Consider the following 23691-nt stretch of genomic DNA (forward strand, 5'->3'; position numbering starts at 1 on the left):
GTAGTAGAGAACAAAAAACAGAGCGCACCAACCTTGCGTATTACCTCAGTAAGCAATTAGTAGATTTATTGATTTAAGAGATATACTCACAAAAGTAGCAATATAAAAGGCATATAGAATCCAAAATCGAATCATTGGATTAGGAGACACGTGCATATCCCATTGAAAGGGGAGACTCTCAGGGTGAAGCTGACGTGTTTCGAAGGGGGTGGTCCCTTCTTCATCGGAGCTAACCAGACTGAGATAACCCTCCTCTATATATAGTCCATCTCTATGTGTGAACCTTCCCAAATGGGCTGGACACACACATCATAAAAGGTGGGGCCAAAGTGTCACAACAAATATAGAAATATATATATAAAAACACAGAAATGTATATAGACATAAAATTAGAATTTGAATATAAATACAAATACAGATATATGAATACCAATAAATACATGCTAAAAAGATGACAAAATTATATACGTATACTTGGTTCATTAATTAGAATGTGACTATTATTATATGTACATGCTACATAAAATGTAGAAGAAGTATAAAAAAAATATAAATCAAAAAGCAATGCCCAGTCCATAAGTACCATAAAAATTAAATTTGAATATTGCAAACGTGATAGAATGACCAGAATGCAATATTACCTTAAAGTTGTAACTAGAGTCATGGGATCTCTTGTGCAGTGGTTTATATTGGTTTATATTAAAACCATGTACAAAAGGACTTTTAGAAGCTCTTAGCAATGACATTTTGATTCTCACTGGCTATTTTAAATTGGTCAAATATTTTTTGGAAGCCATTTTGGCAGAGTGTGCTATTCCATGTGTCAGATTTGCAATATATATATGCATGTATGTGTGTGTGTATGCATAAAAACTGGATCTATTAGAAATGAATAAATTAGTAGCTGAAAAAAAACGGTACCCTTCTAAGTCCACCATGTCCCTCGGTCACAGCGGATCACCGATCAATGGAAAGAGTCGAAGACGTCGGCTCGGTCATGTGATCAGCTGTGTCCAATCACAGCTGATTGCATGTAAATAAGGTAATACCAGTTATCGGCATTTCTCTCCTCACAAGCTGTCACGCTGACAGCTCGTAAGGAGAGGAGAGCTGGTAATTGGCATTCCTCAGAGGGGACATGTACACTGATCATCAGGGCACTGAACATAAGATGGAAGATTGACCACAATCTCTTTCAGGAAATAATCGATATAGTAGCCAAGATTGCTCGTAATAGCAATACCCGCAATAATTGGTCTGCCAGGGGGATTTTCTTTAACTTTGTGTATTTTTGGGATGTGATAGAAAAAGGGGGTAGCTGGATGTTTAATAGATAAAAAGAGGAATTCATCTTTTTATTTTTATTTTATTTTTGTTTCTGTTTTTGTTTTTGTTATTATTGTTCCTATTTATATATCCTTGATAGAAATTCCTAGACGAACTAGGTGAGTTATAGAAATGGGCCTTAGGATGGTCTTGTAAATGTCTCTGGCCTGTGTGCAGGTTATTAAATGATTGGCCTTTGACAACCGGTAGTCATAGGTCTAGCTTTATCCTCATTTTGTGTTTGAACTTCTCTCCGTATAGTGTTATAAGATGGATTAGAAGGCTTGGATGCTCTACGTTTCCAGTTAAATTCACACCCCTGTATGTAATCTAATCTGTCCCTTTCAAATTTGTCAGATTTATTCTTGATGACTTCAGTTTCAAAGTGCATCATTTGTTCACTGACTTTATTATCCCATTCGTTAAAGCTGGTAATATCAGTATAGGCAGTTAATTCCTCTTGGAGATATGAAATCTCAAATCTGATATGTTCAAGATTCCTCTCTCTTTGTTCAATAATTAAGTTTAACCATATTCTTTAACCATATTTCTGTAATAATAAAATATCCCACCATTGTATCATCTCTTTTTCTAATGCATGTTTCAATTTGTAAAAAAGTGACACCATTGTATCTTCCCTTTTATGGATATCAGGGGGTTCCTAACTGTGCCACTTGCAAGTTCACCAGGCTTCGCAAGCACAACATTACTGGTTCTGATGCCAATAAATATTCCATTAAACAGTTTATCAACTGTGGGACGTCCTTCGTTGTGTATGGTCTCTTGTGCCCATGCGGCTTACTTTATATAGGCCGTACTTCTCGCCCCTTGAGAGTTCGTATTAGCAAACATAAAAGTATTATTAAGAATTGCAAAGATAAATATTCTGTCCCTCGTCACTTTAAAGAAGTCCACCAAAGTAACTACAGTGGGATCAGAGTCTTTGGGGTAGAGGCCATACCGAAAGATTTGGATAATGGCAGGAGACACCAAAGATTCTGTAGGAGAGAGAGTTTTTGGATTTTTACATATATAGATATATATATAAAAGTAATTTGTAATGGTTTGTAATTATGAACTATTTATTAATTATGTTCACAATACTCTTTTCTTAATTCACTTTGCAATTGTAAATTGGTGTATATTATATCATCAATTCAACTTAACAATGCTATGATTGATCAGTCAGCATTTATTATAGAGCAATCACAATCAAATTCATGACCCTCCTCCTCTTTCGGTTTGCCCATTATAGATTTTTTATCCCATACTGGGTAGAGGCTGTGCTCCCTCCCCCTTTTTTAATCATATATTTTTATTATTACTATTTTTTCCTTCCTCCCCTTTTTTAGGGGATCGAACAGAGACATGTGTCTCTGTGCTCCCCAGTCCTGTGTAAGTCGGCTCTGTGATAATAGCCTGTGGCTGTGCACAGCCGCAGCTTCTCCTCTCTGATCCACACTAGAGCAGTATTGAACAGCACCCAGAGGGTAGTGCACAGGTGCGGAAATTGGCAGCTTAACCTGTGATGTTCTCTTTGCCATAATGGTGGCTTGAACGCATCGCGCATTTCAAATTCCTCTCTCCACTGCCATTTTGCAAATCTGACACATGGAATAGCACACTCTGCCAGAACGGCTTCCAAAAAATAGTCGACCAATTTAAAACAGCCAGTAAGAATCAAAATGTCATTGCTGAGAGCTTCTAAAAGTCCTTTTTTATGTGGTTTTAATATAAACCAATATAAACCACTACACAAGAGATCCCGTGACCCTATTTACAACTTTAAGGTAATATTGTATTCAGGTCATTCTATCACTTTTGCAATATTCAATTTTAATTTTTATGGTACTTATGGACTGGGCATTGCTTTTTGACTTATACTTTTTATATACGTCTTCTATATAGATGGGGGGCACAGTCAGATGGGGTGCAGTTCTCTGCGTGAGTGTGTATGATGCTGGAGTGTGAAGCTGAAGTTGAACACAGCCCCCCTAATCATGTCTTCTCTGCTTTTTTACAGGTAAATGCTGCTCTCATCTGCTCTCATCTCCACCTTAATCTGTAATTTCTGCAATGAATAGACTTCTGCTAGCCCTGAGTAAATGCTGCTCTCATCTGCTCTCATCTCCACCTTAATCTATCATTTCTTCAACGCATAGACTTCTGCTAGCTCTGGATAAATTCTGCTCTCATCTCCACCTTAATCTGTAATTTCTACAACGCATAGACTTTTTGCAAAGCTCAGAACAATTAGTGTATAGCTTTTGGTCTGTTTGTGGTAATTGATTCTCACCTCCTCTTGCACCTCTTTTATGACTTTAGCCTGTGCCTGTGGCTGGTCTGTCTTTGAGAAACCCCCCCCCCCCCACAATTCATGTGATCCTTATCTGTTCCTAATTGGGGCGGAGAAGAGTTACCATCTCCCTATAAATCTAGACCAGCTCATGGGGGAGGTCACAGACGGGTAGGGGGGGGGCACAGTCAGACGCGGTGCAGTTCTCTGCGTGAGTGTGTTTGATGCTGGAGTGTGAAGCTGCAACTGAACACAGCAGTTTAACTAAAGCAGGATAACTCAAGCAGCAGGAAGATACAACAAAGAACTCTACTGCACACTGGATGGACTGCAAGCAAACACCCTTGGAAACATTTCCTACAGGTCTGATTTGCACTCCATGTACCTTTTAATATGCCACCTCTACTTCTCCTTTTCATATTACTATCCTGTGTTCCCAAAATCTCATTTCTTTACCCCTCTGCTCCACGCCAAAGCTTATGCATCTCACCCTCACTGCTACCATCTCCCTACTACTGCTCTCATCACCGCCTGCTGATACTTTACTCACCTGCTTGACCCAAACACCAGGACAGGAAGGCATGTGCACTCATATACATCCCGCTCCCACCTTACTTTCCTCACCATCCTTCTCCTAACCTCTGGGGATATCTCCCCAAACCCTGGACCTCCACTATCTCACCCCCACACCAGGCACCCTCTTTCCTCTGGGAATAGCCGCAATCCGCTTAATTTAATATCAGTCCCCATGCTCCTAAAAACCACCTTCCCTTTTTCATGTGCACTCTGGAATGCCCGCTCTATCTGTAAAAAGCTCACCTCTGTCCATGACCTTTTTGTCTCCCGCTCCCTTAACCTACTAGCAATTACAGAAACCTGGCTTCAAGCAGCAGATTCTGCTTCTCCTGCAGAACTTTCCTATGGAGGCTTTCTTTGGACTCACTCATCCAGACCCAGTAGGTGGAAAGGTGGTGGAGTTGGTTTGCTTATATCCCCACTGAGCACTTTCAAATCCTCCATAACCCTCCCTCTCTATGCTTCTCTTCTTTCAAGATTCACTGCATTCGGCTGTTTTTTCCTATTTCTCTGTGGATTGCAGTGATTAGAGATGAGCGAAGAAATGAAAAATTCGATTCGACTGATTCGGCGAATTCGTGGACAATATTCGATTCGAGTCGAATAAATTCGCTGTGAATTTAACTTAAAAAAGGGTGTTTCTAGGCTTCAGAGAGACTTAATATTAGTGCAGAACACTGTACCTTTAATTTAAATGCCCTTGGAGTCTGCTGGGGAAGAGAAATAATACTGTCTGTCAGTATGACATGCAGATGAGTGCCGTCGATCTTAGAATCACTGCACACTTCACTCCTTTGGCCAGTCACGGGGCCAAAACCAGTGTTTGGAGCCACAGTGTGGCGGTGGAGGCAGCAGCAATGGGAGGCCATACAGCAACCTATGACAAAATGGAAACCAGCAGGAGCGTGAGGAGACCTGAAAGTGGCACATGGCAGAGTGGGAGCAATGGGAGGCGGTACAGGGACCCAGGTCACACTGTGGGCCCAGCAGCAGCGTGACCAGGCGGTACGGGGGCCCATGGCCGATATGGGGCTTGGTGGCACCTATGGAAGGCCTGTAATCTGCCAGCGACCTATGACAAAATGGACAACCGCAGGAGTGTGAGGAGATTTCAAAGTGGCACATGGCAGAGTGGAAGCAATGGGAGGCCGTACAGGGACCCAGGTCACACTGTGGGCTCAGCAGCAGCGTGACCAGGAGGTACGGGGGCCCATGGTCGATATGGGGCCTGGCGGCACCTATGGAAGGCCGCTAATCTGCCAGCAACCTATGACAAAATGGACAACCGCAGGAGTGTGAGGAGATTTCAAAGAGGTACATGGCAGAGTGGAAGCAATGGGAGGCCGTACAGGGACCCAGGTCACACTGTGGGACCAGCATCAGCGTGAACAGGCGGTACGGGGGCCCATGGCCGATTTGACCTCATTCATCCCATAGTCCTGCCGACTCACGAATAGCGTGGCCTCCTCAAAGGGCCTGAGCAAGCGCAGGTGTCACACATGAGCTGACAATGGCTGACATCTAAGTTACACAGGGAGTACCTTTATCCGCTTTTAACATCAGGAAATCTGTGATGGCCTTTAGCTGTTCGTAAAGGCGGTCTAACATATGTAGGGTTGAATTACACCTTGTTGCAACGTCACAGCATGAGGAGTCGGTACGGGGGCCCATGGCAGATTACATGTCTGGCAGCAGCAATGGGAGGCCCGTAATCTGCCAGCACCCTATGTCAAAAAATTTAACACACCAGCAGTGTGAAGAGACCTGAAAGTGGCACATGGCAGCAGAGTGTGGCGATGGAGACAGCAGCAATGGGAGGCCGTACAGGGACCCATGAGAGACTCTGGACTTGGCAGCAGCATGAGGAGGCGGTATATAGGGGCCCATGGCAGATTAGGGGCCTGGCAGCAGCTATGTGAGGCCCGTAATCTGCCTGCACCCTATGTCAAAAAATTAAACACACCAGCAGTGTGAAGAGACCTGAAAGTGGCACATGGCAGCAGAGTGTGGCGATGGAGACAGCAGCAATGGGAGGCCGTACAGGGACCCATGAGAGACTCTAGACTTGGCAGCAGCATGAGGAGGCGGTATATAGGGGCCCATGGCAGATTAGGGGCCTGGCAGCAGCTATGTGAGGCCCGTAATCTGCCTGCACCCTATGTCAAAAAATTAAACACACCAGCAGTGTGAAGAGACCTGAAAGTGGCACATGGCAGCAGAGTGTGGCGATGGAGACAGCAGCAATGGGAGGCCGTACAGGGACCCATGAGAGACTCTGGACTTGGCAGCAGCATGAGGAGGCGGTATATAGGGGCCCATGGCAGATTAGGGGCCTGGCAGCAGCTATGTGAGGCCCGTAATCTGCCTGCACCCTATGTCAAAAAATTAAACACACCAGCAGTGTGAAGAGACCTGAAAGTGGCACATGGCAGAGTGTGGCGATGGAGACAGCAGCAATGGGAGGCCGTACAGGGACCCATGACAGACTCTAGACTTGGCAGCAGCATGAGGAGGCGGTATATAGGGGCCCATGGCAGATTAGGGGCCTGGCAGCAGCTATGTGAGGCCCGTAATCTGCCTGCACCCTATGTCAAAAAATTTAACACACCAGCAGTGTGAAGAGACCTGAAAGTGGCACATGGCAGCAGAGTGTGGCGATGGAGACAGCAGCAATGGGAGGCCGTACAGGGACCCATGAGAGACTCTGGACTTGGCAGCAGCATGAGGAGGCGGTATATAGGGGCCCATGGCAGATTAGGGGCCTGGCAGCAGCTATGTGAGGCCCGTAATCTGCCTGCACCCTATGTCAAAAAATTTAACACACCAGCAGTGTGAAGAGACCTGAAAGTGGCACATGGCAGCAGAGTGTGGCGATGGAGACAGCAGCAATGGGAGGCCGTACAGGGACCCATGAGAGACTCTAGACTTGGCAGCAGCATGAGGAGGCGGTATATAGGGGCCCATGGCAGATTAGGGGCCTGGCAGCAGCTATGTGAGGCCCGTAATCTGCCTGCACCCTATGTCAAAAAATTAAACACACCAGCAGTGTGAAGAGACCTGAAAGTGGCACATGGCAGCAGAGTGTGGCGATGGAGACAGCAGCAATGGGAGGCCGTACAGGGACCCATGAGAGACTCTAGACTTGGCAGCAGCATGAGGAGGCGGTATATAGGGGCCCATGGCAGATTAGGGGCCTGGCAGCAGCTATGTGAGGCCCGTAATCTGCCTGCACCCTATGTCAAAAAATTTAACACACCAGCAGTGTGAAGAGACCTGAAAGTGGCACATGGCAGCAGAGTGTGGCGATGGAGACAGCAGCAATGGGAGGCCGTACAGGGACCCATGAGAGACTCTGGACTTGGCAGCAGCATGAGGAGGCGGTATATAGGGGCCCATGGCAGATTAGGGGCCTGGCAGCAGCTATGTGAGGCCCGTAATCTGCCTGCACCCTATGTCAAAAAATTAAACACACCAGCAGTGTGAAGAGACCTGAAAGTGGCACATGGCAGCAGAGTGTGGCGATGGAGACAGCAGCAATGGGAGGCCGTACAGGGACCCATGAGAGACTCTAGACTTGGCAGCAGCATGAGGAGGCGGTATATAGGGGCCCATGGCAGATTAGGGGCCTGGCAGCAGCTATGTGAGGCCCGTAATCTGCCTGCACCCTATGTCAAAAAATTAAACACACCAGCAGTGTGAAGAGACCTGAAAGTGGCACATGGCAGCAGAGTGTGGCGATGGAGACAGCAGCAATGGGAGGCCGTACAGGGACCCATGAGAGACTCTGGACTTGGCAGCAGCATGAGGAGGCGGTATATAGGGGCCCATGGCAGATTAGGGGCCTGGCAGCAGCTATGTGAGGCCCGTAATCTGCCTGCACCCTATGTCAAAAAATTAAACACACCAGCAGTGTGAAGAGACCTGAAAGTGGCACATGGCAGAGTGTGGCGATGGAGACAGCAGCAATGGGAGGCCGTACAGGGACCCATGACAGACTCTAGACTTGGCAGCAGCATGAGGAGGCGGTTTATAGGGGCCCATGGCAGATTAGGGGCCTGGCAGCAGCTATGTGAGGCCCGTAATCTGCCTGCACCCTATGTCAAAAAATTTAACACACCAGCAGTGTGAAGAGACCTGAAAGTGGCACATGGCAGCAGAGTGTGGCGATGGAGACAGCAGCAATGGGAGGCCGTACAGGGACCCATGAGAGACTCTGGACTTGGCAGCAGCATGAGGAGGCGGTATATAGGGGCCCATGGCAGATTAGGGGCCTGGCAGCAGCTATGTGAGGCCCGTTATCTTGCAGCACCCTATGTCAAAAAATTAAACACACCAGCAGTGTGAAGAGACCTGAAAGTGGCACATGGCAGCAGAGTGTGGCGATGGAGACAGCAGCAATGGGAGGCCGTACAGGGACCCATGAGAGACTCTAGACTTGGCAGCAGCATGAGGAGGCGGTATATAGGGGCCCATGGCAGATTAGGGGCCTGGCAGCAGCTATGTGAGGCCCGTAATCTGCCTGCACCCTATGTCAAAAAATTAAACACACCAGCAGTGTGAAGAGACCTGAAAGTGGCACATGGCAGCAGAGTGTGGCGATGGAGACAGCAACAATGGGAGGCCGTACAGGGACCCATGAGAGACTCTGGACTTGGCAGCAGCATGAGGAGGCGGTATATAGGGGCCCATGGCAGATTAGGGGCCTGGCAGCAGCTATGTGAGGCCCGTAATCTGCCTGCACCCTATGTCAAAAAATTAAACACACCAGCAGTGTGAAGAGACCTGAAAGTGGCACATGGCAGAGTGTGGCGATGGAGACAGCAGCAATGGGAGGCCGTACAGGGACCCATGACAGACTCTAGACTTGGCAGCAGCATGAGGAGGCGGTATATAGGGGCCCATGGCAGATTAGGGGCCTGGCAGCAGCTATGTGAGGCCCGTAATCTGCCTGCACCCTATGTCAAAAAATTTAACACACCAGCAGTGTGAAGAGACCTGAAAGTGGCACATGGCAGCAGAGTGTGGCGATGGAGACAGCAGCAATGGGAGGCCGTACAGGGACCCATGAGAGACTCTAGACTTGGCAGCAGCATGAGGAGGCGGTATATAGGGGCCCATGGCAGATTAGGGGCCTGGCAGCAGCTATGTGAGGCCCGTAATCTGCCTGCACCCTATGTCAAAAAATTAAACACACCAGCAGTGTGAAGAGACCTGAAAGTGGCACATGGCAGCAGAGTGTGGCGATGGAGACAGCAGCAATGGGAGGCCGTACAGGGACCCATGAGAGACTCTGGACTTGGCAGCAGCATGAGGAGGCGGTATATAGGGGCCCATGGCAGATTAGGGGCCTGGCAGCAGCTATGTGAGGCCCGTTATCTTGCAGCACCCTATGTCAAAAAATTAAACACACCAGCAGTGTGAAGAGACCTGAAAGTGGCACATGGCAGCAGAGTGTGGCGATGGAGACAGCAGCAATGGGAGGCCGTACAGGGACCCATGAGAGACTCTAGACTTGGCAGCAGCATGAGGAGGCGGTATATAGGGGCCCATGGCAGATTAGGGGCCTGGCAGCAGCTATGTGAGGCCCGTAATCTGCCTGCACCCTATGTCAAAAAATTAAACACACCAGCAGTGTGAAGAGACCTGAAAGTGGCACATGGCAGCAGAGTGTGGCGATGGAGACAGCAGCAATGGGAGGCCGTACAGGGACCCATGAGAGACTCTGGACTTGGCAGCAGCATGAGGAGGCGGTATATAGGGGCCCATGGCAGATTAGGGGCCTGGCAGCAGCTATGTGAGGCCCGTAATCTGCCTGCACCCTATGTCAAAAAATTAAACACACCAGCAGTGTGAAGAGACCTGAAAGTGGCACATGGCAGAGTGTGGCGATGGAGACAGCAGCAATGGGAGGCCGTACAGGGACCCATGAGAGACTCTAGACTTGGCAGCAGCATGAGGAGGCGGTATATAGGGGCCCATGGCAGATTAGGGGCCTGGCAGCAGCTATGTGAGGCCCGTAATCTGCCTGCACCCTATGTCAAAAAATTAAACACACCAGCAGTGTGAAGAGACCTGAAAGTGGCACATGGCAGCAGAGTGTGGCGATGGAGACAGCAGCAATGGGAGGCCGTACAGGGACCCATGAGAGACTCTGGACTTGGCAGCAGCATGAGGAGGCGGTATATAGGGGCCCATGGCAGATTAGGGGCCTGGCAGCAGCTATGTGAGGCCCGTAATCTGCCTGCACCCTATGTCAAAAAATTAAACACACCAGCAGTGTGAAGAGACCTGAAAGTGGCACATGGCAGAGTGTGGCGATGGAGACAGCAGCAATGGGAGGCCGTACAGGGACCCATGACAGACTCTAGACTTGGCAGCAGCATGAGGAGGCGGTATATAGGGGCCCATGGCAGATTAGGGGCCTGGCAGCAGCTATGTGAGGCCCGTAATCTGCCTGCACCCTATGTCAAAAAATTTAACACACCAGCAGTGTGAAGAGACCTGAAAGTGGCACATGGCAGCAGAGTGTGGCGATGGAGACAGCAGCAATGGGAGGCCGTACAGGGACCCATGAGAGACTCTAGACTTGGCAGCAGCATGAGGAGGCGGTATATAGGGGCCCATGGCAGATTAGGGGCCTGGCAGCAGCTATGTGAGGCCCGTAATCTGCCTGCACCCTATGTCAAAAAATTAAACACACCAGCAGTGTGAAGAGACCTGAAAGTGGCACATGGCAGCAGAGTGTGGCGATGGAGACAGCAGCAATGGGAGGCCGTACAGGGACCCATGAGAGACTCTGGACTTGGCAGCAGCATGAGGAGGCGGTATATAGGGGCCCATGGCAGATTAGGGGCCTGGCAGCAGCTATGTGAGGCCCGTTATCTTGCAGCACCCTATGTCAAAAAATTAAACACACCAGCAGTGTGAAGAGACCTGAAAGTGGCACATGGCAGCAGAGTGTGGCGATGGAGACAGCAGCAATGGGAGGCCGTACAGGGACCCATGAGAGACTCTAGACTTGGCAGCAGCATGAGGAGGCGGTATATAGGGGCCCATGGCAGATTAGGGGCCTGGCAGCAGCTATGTGAGGCCCGTAATCTGCCTGCACCCTATGTCAAAAAATTAAACACACCAGCAGTGTGAAGAGACCTGAAAGTGGCACATGGCAGCAGAGTGTGGCGATGGAGACAGCAGCAATGGGAGGCCGTACAGGGACCCATGAGAGACTCTAGACTTGGCAGCAGCATGAGGAGGCGGTATATAGGGGCCCATGGCAGATTAGGGGCCTGGCAGCAGCTATGTGAGGCCCGTAATCTGCCTGCACCCTATGTCAAAAAATTTAACACACCAGCAGTGTGAAGAGACCTGAAAGTGGCACATGGCAGCAGAGTGTGGCGATGGAGACAGCAGCAATGGGAGGCCGTACAGGGACCCATGAGAGACTCTAGACTTGGCAGCAGCATGAGGAGGCGGTTTATAGGGGCCCATGGCAGATTAGGGGCCTGGCAGCAGCTATGTGAGGCCCGTAATCTGCCTGCACCCTATGTCAAAAAATTTAACACACCAGCAGTGTGAAGAGACCTGAAAGTGGCACATGGCAGCAGAGTGTGGCGATGGAGACAGCAGCAATGGGAGGCCGTACAGGGACCCATGAGAGACTCTGGACTTGGCAGCAGCATGAGGAGGCGGTATATAGGGGCCCATGGCAGATTAGGGGCCTGGCAGCAGCTATGTGAGGCCCGTAATCTGCCTGCACCCTATGTCAAAAAATTAAACACACCAGCAGTGTGAAGAGACCTGAAAGTGGCACATGGCAGCAGAGTGTGGCGATGGAGACAGCAGCAATGGGAGGCCGTACAGGGACCCATGAGAGACTCTGGACCTAGCAGCAGCATGAGGAGGCGGTATATAGGGGCCTATGGCAGATTAGGGGCCTGGCAGCAGCTATAGGTGGCCCGTAATCTGCCAGCACCCTATGTCAAAAAATTAAACACACCAGCAGTGTGAGGAGACCTGAAAGTGGCACATGTTTGAGGCATGATTCATGGCGGATTTAGTCAGTTGTGTCAGGAACTGGTGGTTTGAAATCCAGACTAATCCACGCCTGATTCATTTTCACAAACGTGAGTCTCTCCACACTTTGGGTGGACAGTCGTGTCCTCCGCGGAGTTACAATACCTCCTGCCGCACTAAACACGCGCTCCGATGCCACGCTACTGGCCGGGCATGACAGCCTTTCAAGGGCAAATTCAGCTAGTTGGGGCCAAAGGTCAAGTTTCGTTGCCCAGTAGTCAAGGGGATTGTCTACCTCGGTTGGCAGGGTGCTGTCCAAGTAGGCCCAAGCCTGTTGTTTGAGCTCCTGCTCCAGGTCCACCTGATGCTGCTGCTACTGCTGCGGCTGGTTAGTAGTTTCCTCACTGCGCTGGTGAAGAAAGCTACTCATCATCGACTGCAGACTGAGGCAGCCACTGCTGGTGGAGCTGCCACTGCTCCTACCACCCCACCCCTCCCCTGCTGCCATGCCAGCGGAACGCGAGCGCACAGGGCCCACAGTGTCTGAGGATGGACGTTGGCGCACAAAGGCAGAGACCAACTGACTACATAGGTGGTTTTTATAGTACGTAATTTTGGCCTCCCTCTCAGCAGGTGTGAAAAAGGCCACCATTTTGGACCGGTAGCGAGGGTCCAACAAGGTGGACAGCCAAAAGTCATCCCTCTGTCTGATGGTTATTATTCGGCTGTCGCTACGCAAGCAACCGAGCATGCTATGGGCCATTTGTGCCAAGGAATGCGAGGGACTCCCTGCCTCCATCTCCACAGCATACTGCCACGGTGCGTCTGGGTCCTCTGTCTCCTCCTCCTCCTCCTCTACCAGATGCTCCTGCTCCTCCACTCCTGTCCGCTGAGTGGAAAAACCACCCATTTCACTCAATAATTCCTGAGCACAAATGTCCTCCTCTACCTCCTCCTCTTCTTCCTGTCCTGCCCCCACAGGGGTCATGTGGCGTTGAGATCTGTGCGCCACGTCTACCGCACCCTGACCAGCCATTGTTAACAGCATTTGTTCCAGGACGTGCAACAGAGGAATGACGTCGTTCATCCCATAGTCCTGCCGACTCACGAATAGCGTGGCCTCCTCAAAGGGCCTGAGCAAGCGGCAGGTGTCACGCATGAGCTGCCAATGGCTGACATCTAAGTTACACAGGGGAGTACCTTTATCCGCTTGTAACATCAGGAAATCGGTGATGGCCTTTCGCTGCTCGTAAAGGCGGTCTAACATGTGTAGGGTTGAATTCCACCTTGTTGCAACGTCGCAGATCAGGCGATGCTGTGGAATTCCGTTCTGCCGCTGCAGCTCAATGAGGGTGTTCTTTGCGGTGTAGGAATGGCTGAAATGCATGCACAGTTTACGTGACATTTTAAGGATGTCTTGCAGTGGGATGGTGGATTTTAGGAACCGCTTGACAACCAGATTGAACACGTGAGCCATGCATGGCGCATGGCACAACCTTCCTTGACGCAGAGCAGACACCATGTTCTTTCCGTTGTCAGTCAACATGGTTCCGATTTTTAGTTTGCGCGGAGACAGCCATCTGTCGATTTCTCTGTTCATTACACTCAGCAGTTCCTCCCCTGTGTGACTACGTTCGCCAAGGCATACCAGGTGCAGCACAGCGTGACACCGTTGCGCCCTGCACATGTGATATGCCGGTCGGGTAATGGGACTTGGCACGGGGGTGGCGGCTGAGGACACGGCGGAAAAAGAGGTGGTAGAGGCGGACATGCTTGCTGGACCAAGGACGTGCAAACGTGGAGGCAAAAGCGTCGTGACCTGTCCAAGTTGCTGGTGCGGCTGTGCCGGCACCACGTTCACCCAGTGGGCCGTAAATGACATGTACTGTCCCTGACCGTAGTTACAGCTCCACACGTCGGCGCTGCCGTGCACTTTGGCAGAGACCGACATGCTCAAAGACTGGCCCACCATCTCTTCTACATGTGAATGCAGGGCTGGCACTGCCTTTTGGGCAAAGAAATGACGGCTTGGCACTCTCCACCGCGGCGCGGCACAAGCCATCATTTCTCGGAAAGGTGCTGAGTCCACCAGTTGGAAAGGGAGGGACTGCAGCACCAGCAACTTGGACAGGAGGACGTTCAGCTTTTGCACCGTCGGGTGCGTGCTCGCAAACTGTTGTCTCTTGGATACGGATTCCAAGAAAGACTGTTGACGGAATCCGAGAAGAGGAGTAGCAGGAGAAGGAGCATCTGAACGAGCGGAAGATGCCAACGAGCGACAACTCCCCTCAGCAGAGGTGTTGGAGCCTTGACTGGCTGATAGAGGGCGATTGACGACGTCGGGTGACGGAGCAAGTAACGGAGCGGGTGATGGAGCGGGGGCTGGGGCAGGCAGAACCGCCGTATGTTTATCACGGTTTTCCCAGGCCACCGAATGGTGACGCTGCATATGCTGACGCAACGCTGTAGTCCCAACATGGGCCCCCTGGCCACGCTTGCATTTCTGGCCACATAGTCGACATACGGCTACGTTTACTTCCTCGGGCGGCTTGAGGAAAAATTGCCACACCACCGAGTAGGAAACTTTGCCCCCGCTACTCTTCACTGGCTGACTGCTACTTCCTCCGTGCGCACCGGCACCACTACTGGCCGTGGTGGTAGGCTGCAGTGGAGCTGGTGCTCTACTCCGTGGACGTTTGGCTCCACTGACACTGATGCGACCCTGCTGCTGTCTCCTGGGCAACCCACCGACTGTTTTGCTCGCTGCCAAGCTGCCACCCTCTTCTCCTGATGATGCGGAAGAAATTGCCTGATGACGATGAGGCTGCCAAGTGCGATCAACCTCCTCATCATCAAGTAGGGTCTCCGCCTCACTACTAGCCCCCTCGGCTGCGTCTGGGTCAGGAGACAGACCTGTCTCTAGACCGGCTACCGAGCCACTCTCCTCGCCAGTACTTGTTCGCTTGGCTGCTGAAAAGGCCGATGTCTCCCCCCGTTCCTGACCGCCCTCTGTTAGCTCTTCCTCACTGTACAGTGGGGCTGAGCCCACAGCATGCGATACTTCGCTTGGTGAGGGAACAGCAAAGGACAGGGGCAGGTAGAGGACACGTGATTTCAGTGGGCTTGCTCCCGGGCCATGCCAACTAACGGTTGTGTCTGACGTACCCACCGACCGTTGGCTGTAGGTGTCAGAGGTGACCTGGGAAGAGGAAGACGACCGAGCCAACCAATCAATGACGGCAGGGTTGTCGGTGGAGACACGACCGCTGGATGACACCGGGAGCACTGGCCTCTGGCTGCGAATACTGCTGCCTCGACCCCTTCCTCTGCTGCCACGTCTGCTCGCTCCTAAAACATTGCCTCCTCTGCCACTCCTCTGCATGTTGTCTGACATACTATTTAATTCAACGATTAGGTGTCCCTGAGTAACAATTCTCTGGCACTCAGTAACAATTCTGTCTGTCCCTGAGTATGAATTCTGTGGCCCTGAGTAACAATTCTGTGTCTGTGCGAGTAACAATTCTGTGTCTGTGCGAGTAACAATTCTGTGTCTGTGCAAGTAACAATTTTGTGTCTGTGCGAGTAACAATTCTCTGGCACTCAGTAACAATTCTGTCTGTCCCTGAGTAACAATTCTCTGGCACTCAGTAACAATTCTGTCTGTCCCTGAGTAACAATTCTCTGGCACTCAGTAACAATTCTGTCTGTCCCTGAGTATGAATTCTGTGGCCCTGAGTAACAATTCTGTGTCTGTGCGAGTAACAATTCTGTGTCTGTGCAAGTAACAATTTTGTGTCTGTGCGAGTAACAATTCTCTGGCACTCAGTAACAATTCTGTCTGTCCCTGAGTAACAATTCTCTGGCACTCAGTAACAATTCTGTCTGTCCCTGAGTATGAATTCTGAGGCCCTGAGTAACAATTCTGTGTCTGTGCGAGTAACAATTCTGTGTCTGTGCAAGTAACAATTTTGTGTCTGTGCGAGTAACAATTCTCTGGCACTCAGTAACAATTCTGTCTGTCCCTGAGTAACAATTCTCTGGCACTCAGTAACAATTCTGTCTGTCCCTGAGTAACAATTCTCTGGCACTCAGTAACAATTCTGTCTGTCCCTGAGTAACAATTCTCTGGCACTCAGTAACAATTCTGTGTCTGTGCGAGTAACAATTCTGTGTCTGTGCAAGTAACAATTTTGTGTCTGTGCGAGTAACAATTCTCTGGCACTCAGTAACAATTCTGTCTGTCCCTGAGTAACAATTCTCTGGCACTCAGTAACAATTCTGTCTGTCCCTGAGTAACAATTCTCTGGCACTCAGTAACAATTCTGTCTGTCCCTGAGTATGAATTCTGTGGCCCTGAGTAACAATTCTGTGTCTGTGCGAGTAACAATTCTGTGTCTGTGCAAGTAACAATTTTGTGTCTGTGCGAGTAACAATTCTCTGGCACTCAGTAACAATTCTGTCTGTCCCTGAGTAACAATTCTCTGGCACTCAGTAACAATTCTGTCTGTCCCTGAGTAACAATTCTCTGGCACTCAGTAACAATTCTGTCTGTCCCTGAGTAACAATTCTCTGGCACTCAGTAACAATTCTGTCTGTCCCTGAGTAACAATTCTCTGGCACTCAGTAACAATTCTGTCTGTCCCTGAGTATGAATTCTGTGGCCCTGAGTAACAATTCTGTGTCTGTGCGAGTAACAATTCTGTGTCTGTGCAAGTAACAATTTTGTGTCTGTGCGAGTAACAATTCTCTGGCACTCAGTAACAATTCTGTCTGTCCCTGAGTAACAATTCTCTGGCACTCAGTAACAATTCTGTCTGTCCCTGAGTAACAATTCTCTGGCACTCAGTAACAATTCTGTCTGTCCCTGAGTAACAATTCTCTGGCACTCAGTAACAATTCTGTGTCTGTGCGAGTAACAATTCTGTGTCTGTGCAAGTAACAATTTTGTGTCTGTGCGAGTAACAATTCTCTGGCACTCAGTAACAATTCTGTCTGTCCCTGAGTAACAATTCTCTGGCACTCAGTAACAATTCTGTCTGTCCCTGAGTAACAATTCTCTGGCACTCAGTAACAATTCTGTCTGTCCCTGAGTATGAATTCTGTGGCCCTGAGTAATAATTCTGTGTCTGTGCGAGTAACAATTCTGTGTCTGTGCAAGTAACAATTTTGTGTCTGTGCGAGTAACAATTCTCTGGCACTCAGTAACAATTCTGTCTGTCCCTGAGTAACAATTCTCTGGCACTCAGTAACAATTCTGTCTGTCCCTGAGTAACAATTCTCTGGCACTCAGTAACAATTCTGTCTGTCCCTGAGTATGAATTCTGTGGCCCTGAGTAACAATTCTGTGTCTGTGCGAGTAACAATTCTGTGTCTGTGCAAGTAACAATTTTGTGTCTGTGCGAGTAACAATTCTCTGGCACTCAGTAACAATTCTGTCTGTCCCTGAGTAACAATTCTCTGGCACTCAGTAACAATTCTGTCTGTCCCTGAGTAACAATTCTCTGGCACTCAGTAACAATTCTGTCTGTCCCTGAGTAACAATTCTCTGGCACTCAGTAACAATTCTGTCTGTCCCTGAGTATGAATTCTGTGGCCCTGAGTAACAATTCTGTCTGTGCGAGTAACAATTCTGTGTCTGTGCAATAACAATTTTGTGTCTGTGCGAGTAACAATTCTCTGGCACTCAGTAACAATTCTGTCTGTCCCTGAGTAACAATTCTCTGGCACTCAGTAACAATTCTGTCTGTCCCTGAGTAACAATTCTCTGGCACTCAGTAACAATTCTGTCTGTCCCTGAGTAACAATTCTCTGGCACTCAGTAACAATTCTGTCTGTCCCTGAGTAACAATTCTCTGGCACTCAGTAACAATTCTGTCTGTCCCTGAGTAACAATTCTCTGGCACTCAGTAACAATTCTGTCTGTCCCTGAGTATGAATTCTGTGGCCCTGAGTAACAATTCTGTGTCTGTGCGAGTAACAATTCTGTGTCTGTGCAAGTAACAATTTTGTGTCTGTGCGAGTAACAATTCTCTGGCACTCAGTAACAATTCTGTCTGTCCCTGAGTAACAATTCTCTGGCACTCAGTAACAATTCTGTCTGTCCCTGAGTAACAATTCTCTGGCACTCAGTAACAATTCTGTCTGTCCCTGAGTAACAATTCTCTGGCACTCAGTAACAATTCTGTGTCTGTGCGAGTAACAATTCTGTGTCTGTGCAAGTAACAATTTTGTGTCTGTGCGAGTAACAATTCTCTGGCACTCAGTAACAATTCTGTCTGTCCCTGAGTAACAATTCTCTGGCACTCAGTAACAATTCTGTCTGTCCCTGAGTAACAATTCTCTGGCACTCAGTAACAATTCTGTCTGTCCCTGAGTATGAATTCTGTGGCCCTGAGTAATAATTCTGTGTCTGTGCGAGTAACAATTCTGTGTCTGTGCAAGTAACAATTTTGTGTCTGTGCGAGTAACAATTCTCTGGCACTCAGTAACAATTCTGTCTGTCCCTGAGTAACAATTCTCTGGCACTCAGTAACAATTCTGTCTGTCCCTGAGTAACAATTCTCTGGCACTCAGTAACAATTCTGTCTGTCCCTGAGTATGAATTCTGTGGCCCTGAGTAACAATTCTGTGTCTGTGCGAGTAACAATTCTGTGTCTGTGCAAGTAACAATTTTGTGTCTGTGCGAGTAACAATTCTCTGGCACTCAGTAACAATTATGTCTGTCCCTGAGTAACAATTCTCTGGCACTCAGTAACAATTCTGTCTGTCCCTGAGTAACAATTCTCTGGCACTCAGTAACAATTCTGTCTGTCCCTGAGTAACAATTCTGTCTGTCCCTGAGAATGAATTCTGTGGCCCTGAGTAAGAATTCTCTGGCACTCAGTAACAATTCTGTCTGTCCCTGAGTAACAATTCTCTGGCACTCAGTAACAATTCTGTCTGTCCCTGAGTAAAAATTCTGTGGCCCTAATAACGTTTCTGTGGCCCTAAGTAACAATTCTCTGGCACTGAGTGAAAATTCTGTCTGTCCCTGAGTATGAATTCTGTGGCCCTAACTAGCGTTTCTTTGTCCCTAAATAACGATTCTGTGGCCCTCATTAACAAGTCTGTGTCCCTGAGTAATGGTTCTCTGTCCCTAAGTAACTTCTCTCTGTCCCCAATTCTCGTTTCTGTGGCCCTAACTCTGTCCCTGTCCCTAGTACAGAGCGGTCTGCCTCTGTTCAATGACTGCAGGCAAATGAAGATTTCCAAAATGGCCGCTATATATACCTCGACCATTACACAGTGCTGGCTGGCTGGCTGCTGATTGGCTGATGCGATCACATGTCGTTGAGGAATGCATTATGGGGCAGCGCGCCTTGTCTGCGCGCCTTCCCCGACATCCCCGCTCCGTCGCCGCACATGTCAGCCGCCATTTTCGGAAAAATTTCGATTCGCGCGTCCGAATTAGGCTGTTTTTCGGATTCGGCACGAATCGAAATTTTTCCGATATTCGACTCGAATTCCACTTCGGATACTTCGATTCGCTCATCTCTAGCAGTGATCTACCGACTCCTGGACCTGTGTCCTGCTTTCTTGATGACTTCTCTGCCTGCCTACCTTACTTTCTCTCCTCTGAAATACCCACTATCATAGTTACATAGTTAGTCTGGCTGAAAAAAGACAAAAATTCATCCAGTTCAACCACAGAAAAAAAAACTGTTACATTCCTATACCCACAGTTGACCCAGAGGAAGGCAAAAAAAACCCAGCAAAGCACGATCCATTTTTCTCCTGCTGGGAAAAAAATTCCTTCCTGATCCCCGAGAGGCAATCAGATATTTCCTGGATCAACTTTACCTATAAATGTTAGTATCCAGTTATATTCTGTGTATCTAAGAAACAATCCAGGCCTTTTTTTAAGCAATCCACTGAGCTGGCCAGAACCAACCAGACCATTAAGAGTATGAATCATTAACCACTACTCTTTGAATACGATCTTTTAGCCAGTTTTCTTTCCATTTACATATGGATTTGTCCAAGCTCGTAGACTTTACCTTACACATTAAAATATATAGATAAACAGCGCAACATAGACCTAAATACAAATATTAGTAAATCATACAATATAAATGTCCCATATTAAATAGTGCATGTATATATCAAAAAATCTTCAGAAAAAACCCATAAAGTCCCTTGTGAAGATAACTGAAGATTCCAAAGATGTTTATAACCTTCCACCTTTCACCCGTGCACACCAACATCAAATACACTCACCAGATTTTGGTGAGTGAAAAGCCTTTAAGGATTTTTGGGGAATCCTAAACCCCCTTTTCGTCAGCTCAATGATAGCCTGCCCCTCCAAGTTTAGATCTTCTTTCAGGTCCTCACCGTGGCTTCCTAGTTAGCTCCACCATATCGTCAAAGAGAAAACTTATATAGTGTAATATTGCCACAATAGTATTATACCAAAAGACAAAATCCAGGCCACTCACATTTCAACAGCTTATAACAGGCAGATTTATTAAGCCCATGACAGCCTTAAGATGAAAACCAGCCAACATGATCCAGGATTCCCACACCAATGCAGCCAGATAGAGCAGAGGAACAGCAGAGAAACAGCCTAGATCCCACAAAATGGCCGCTGGAACGCACCGCTCGGCGTATGGCAAATCGACCGGAATTACGTCAACGCATTTCGCCCCTCCCATCGGGCGTTCTCAAGATGTCCATTTCCTGTCTCCAACGTCTTAAATAGCTCACAGATGGTCCACCCCTCCCTACTGATTGGACAATAATCCTCTCCAGGAATACTAAACACCGCCTCTCCTGTCCATTGACGTGGGAACCCTTTACACAAAGAGGAACTATCATCAAAACAATTCAAATACTTTATACATCCATATAATCATCATATCTGAATACTAACATGGATATATATATATATATATATATATATATATCTCCCCAAAGGCTCAATATTTCACCATATTTAAGCATTAATTCATATAAATCTTTAATAAACTAGATAAAATCACTTTTTAAAAAAATAAAATAAAATAAAAATTATTAAATGAAATTAAATTAAAAAATCAAATAAAAAAAATATACAATATAAAAAAAGTATATTTCTTTATGAAAATAATCATAAAAAATATATAGAAAATTACATGTCAATATAATCAAAGCCACTATTATCAATATGCATATATATACAATATTACACGAGATCATGAATTATTATTCCCAGATGGACAAAAAACAATCTCTATCCATATCTAAATTTGACCCGTTAGGGTACAAAAACCATTTTCCATATGTAACCCTTATACAGAAACCAAATGAATCCATATATATGTAATAACATACGGAATCTTATATTACCAATTGGACAAAAAACTATTTATATCTATGTCTGAATTCAACCCTTTACCTTCGTTATTTTGAAATTTGGCAAATTTTTGCTTGAGGTGATTGTAGCCGTATTAGTGCACTTGTGACAGAAACAATTAAGTACTGTCCATGATACTTTTTTGTTTGCACTAACAAACAATTTTAACCACTTGAGCTCCTGAGGATTTACCCCCCTTAATGACCAGGCCTCTTTTTGCTACTCGGCGCTGCACTAATTCAACTGATTATTGCGTGGTCATGCAATGCTGCATCCAAACAATATTTACGTCCTTTTTTTCACACAAATAGAGCTTTCTTTCAGTGGTATTTGATCACCTGTGTGCTTTTTATTTTTCACGCTATAAACAAGAAAAGACCAAAGATTTTGTACACAAATGATATTTTTTACTTTCAGCTATAAAAAATATATAGTAAACTCAAAGTTAGTTATAAATTTAGGCTAAAATGTATTCTGCTACATGTTTTTGGTAAAAAAAAAATCCCATTAAGTGTATATTGATTGCTTTGAGTGAAAGTTATAGCGTCTACAAACTATGGTATAGATACTGCAGTTTATGCCATTTTTTTGCTATACAGTGCTGCGCTAGTTTAACGGACAATTGCGCAGTCATGCAATATGGTACATAAATGAAATAGAGCTTTCTTTTGGTGGTATTTGATCACCTGTGCACTTTTTATTTTTGGTGCTATAACCAGAAAATTTTTTTTGAAAAAACAATTTTTTTGAAAAAAAAAATATCCAAAAAAACTAAAATTTCGTCATAAATTTAGGCCAAAATGTATTCTGCTACATGTATAAGTGTATATTGATTGCTTTTTGTAAAAGTTATAGCGTCTACAAAATATGGTATGGATAATGGTATTTACACAGCTTTTACTTTCTGACTGCTCATCACATTTCTTGAGGTGCAAAAACACCAGGATAGTACAAACACCCTCAAATGACCCTTTTTTTCGGAAAGTAGACACCCTAAGCTATCTGCTGAGAGGCATATTAAGTCCATGGAAGATTTATTATTTTTCCACAAGTTTCTGGAAAATGACAAAACTTTTTTTTTTTTTTTTTTTTTTTTTACACAAAGTTGTCATTTAAATGATTTATTTCTCGCACAAGCCATGGGTATATGTGGTATTACACCCCAAAATACATTCTGCAACTTCTACCGAGTATGGGGATACCATGTGTGTGAGACTTTTTGGGAGCCTAGCCACATACAGGAGCCTGAAATCCAATGACCACTTTGAAAGCCTGAAAGTGCGTAACTTCCTCATTACACTGCCTCACTACCTATCACAGTTTCAAAGGCCCAAACATGCCAGGATAGCACCAAACCCCCCCAAATGACCCCTTTCTGGAAAGTAGACACCCCAAGGAATTTAAAAAGAGGCATAGTGAGTATTTTGCAGATCTCATTTTTTCTCACAAGGTTTTGAAATATAAAAAAAAATAGAAAAAATGTTTTTTTTTTCTTTATTTTCCAAAAACTTGTGGCAACAAATGAGATCTGTAAAATACTTACCGTGCTTTTTATCAAATTCCTTGGGGTGTCTACTTTCCAAAAAGGGGTCATTTTGGGGGGTTAGGTGCTATCCTGGCATTTCAGGGCCTCCAAAACTGTGATAGGTAGTCAGGAAGTGTAATGAGGAAATAAAGCCCTTTAAAAGCCTGAAGTTGCTTATTGGATTTTGGGGTCCTGTGCTTGGCTAGACTGCCAAAATGTCTCTCACATGTGGTACCCCCATACTCGGGAGAAGTAGCAGGATGTATTTTGGGGAGTAATTCCACATATACCCATGGCATGTGTAGAAGTAAATCATTTAATTGACAATTTTGTGTAAAGAAAAAAAAAATTTTTTTTTTGTCATTTTCAAGAAACTTGTGGTAAAAAAACAAATTCTTCTATTGATTCAACATGCCTCTCAGCAAATAGTTTGGGGTGTCTACTTTCCAAAAAGGGGTCGTTTTGGGGGGTGGGGGTGTTTTTTATGCCTGGCATTAGAAGTTTATGCCACACATCACTCACTCTTCTAACCACCTGAAGATCAAACCTTTTCTGATACTTTTTTGTTCACATGAAACACATCAG

Source organism: Staurois parvus, unplaced genomic scaffold, assembly GCF_062004578.1.
Source record: "Staurois parvus isolate SC_StPar_1 unplaced genomic scaffold, SC_StPar_1.0 ptg001272l, whole genome shotgun sequence".
NCBI lineage: Eukaryota > Metazoa > Chordata > Amphibia > Anura > Ranidae > Staurois > Staurois parvus.